The sequence below is a fragment of the Atta cephalotes genome (genome assembly GCF_000143395.1).
Source record: "Atta cephalotes unplaced genomic scaffold scaffold00001, whole genome shotgun sequence".
NCBI classification, from domain to species: Eukaryota; Metazoa; Arthropoda; class Insecta; order Hymenoptera; family Formicidae; genus Atta; species Atta cephalotes.
The window spans coordinates 5147112-5149527 of NW_012130065.1; positions in this window are offsets into that span (position 1 = coordinate 5147112).

The window sequence follows — 2416 nt, forward strand, 5'->3', positions numbered from 1 at the left end:
AGAGAGAGAGAGAGAAAAGGGGAGAGGGGAGAGAAGAGAGAAAAGAGATAACTGCGTTCGGATGTAGGCTACCAGAGTCACGACCCTCTTCCTCTTCCTCGCGCAATGCAGTTTCGCCTTCTTCCTCATCTGCCTCTTCTTGTTCTCCCTCCTCCGCCACCGTCGCCTCCTCGGAGGTCAAATGCTGGTCGAAGGCGATCTGGTCGATGTAAGACGCTTAAACATAACTTGTAAACGTTTATACCCGACTTAATCAGCGACAGAATCATGCATACCGGGTGATCAGTGTGACGATATGTTTACGATATCGCATGTCTCGTAACGGACTGTGGAGAAAATAGTCGACTTGGAAGTTGCACATCTTACGGCAAATTGCTAGGAAATAATAGCGTGAGAGATACTTGATATTACTTAGAATATTATGTGCACGTAATTTTTTACACTTCACTTTGCATCTGCGATTATACGTATTATATATTTGAATAAAATGCGGAACATTAAAATGAATTTAACATAAATAGCTGTTGTTACTTATTTACCAAGTGATTAATTAAATCGTTTTACTATACTCCATTTGCCATCGAATGTTTATTTTAAAGAGTCAATAATAAGCATAATGCGATAATTCTTGACGAATGAATATATTTATCATAATCGTGTAATCTCGTAATACGACTATAATGTGTTTCAGAATTGCGTGAGTATCCGAAATCTCCGGTATTCGATAACCGGATCGAGATGGGTTTTATCGATTTGGGTTTGCTCCGAAAACTTTTCTATAGTACTATAGATATCCCGGAAATTCATGATATTCGATGGTCTGATTACAACTTAAATCTTAGATCATTAGGAATTTTAACTAGTTGTATACATTTTCTCATAAGTATGATATAGTCTAGCATCTAATTAAAAATCTGTTTGACAAATCTGGAGTAAGTTTGTGCTTATTAAAAATTTCTTGCAAAATATCTAACCTAGATTTAATTTTTAATATTTAATGTTTTAGTTTTTTACTTTAATGCTTTAAATTTTAATTAAAATTTTATCTTTTCTTCTAAGACGTATATTATATATTTATTAGAAAATACTCACTTATTCGTTCTTTCTATTGTATATATTTAATTCGCAATTTGGAGAACCTTTATAATAATTATAATTTTCTTCAAATAATTATTAAGAAGAAGCAACGACAATTTCTCTGACGAATCAGTAATCGTGAGAAAGCACGTTGATATTTAATATATCCCACATGCATATATATATGTGTGTGTATATATATATATATATATATAACGAAATCTTAACTTTCATTCCCTCTTTTTATTGCTTCGCCATAAGCTATCTGCGGGAGTTTATGCACACAGTTCTTACGCCCCGTGTAAGCCCTCGCAAGATCATTGCCCCCCCCCCCCCTCGTTATCTTCGAACAACGAGCAAACAGGGCAAGCTTAGCAACAAATTACTGCAGATTTTCACGACGACGCTGAACGATCACTCACCACGAGCACTGTTGGATACTAATACTTTTTTTGGGCCTAAGAATTTGATTTCGAAATTCTTCTTTCTTCTCCTTCATATCTTTTAACTTTGTATTACAGTTAATATCTAATCTGGTAATCTAGTCGCTCTTTATTATTAAATTTCTTTTGCTTTTAATAAGTAGACGTTTCTTACTTACATTGACATTTGTGTAAGAAATTGTATGCCAACGCGAGAGAAAACAAGTCGTTTAAAAGAATTTTATTTTTAATAAATAAACGTTTGTTACTTATATTGACATTTGTATAAGAAATTGCATGCCAACGCGAAACAAGTCGTTTAAAAGAATTTTATTTTTTTCATTATTATACATTTCTTATATTTTGACATTTTCTTATTTATTTATTTTATCCTTGAAAGATTCTTTGTATTTTTTTTTTAATTTATTTAACTTAGCGATCATTGACTTGTTTTCACAATCAGTCCAATATCAGCGAACTCGTTCGCTCAGACGGTCACGCGCGCGCATACACAGCCGTGAAACTTTAAGTAGGCCATCGCACGCTTGACATTACGTTTCGCTCTTGCGAACACGCGAACGTATACGAAAACGGGTTGCGACGCGTTTTCCAGTGGCTGTAATAACTCGTATCGACGAGGTTTGGACAATCTGCTGTCCCAACAATCGAGAGTAAAAGGCGTTCGTCGTCGACGTGTACAGAGCTCGCGTGTTATAATGGCACAGCTAGCAAGCTACAAGGCTAAGGTACCGCCTTCAACCGATAATAGATTAGCCGGTAGGTTACACACACACACACACACACACACACACACACACACACACGCGCGCGCGCGCGCGCGCGCGGCGGGAGAGAGAGAGAGAGAGAGAGAGAGAGAGAGAGAGAGAGAGAGAGAGAGAGAGAGAGAGAGAGAGAGA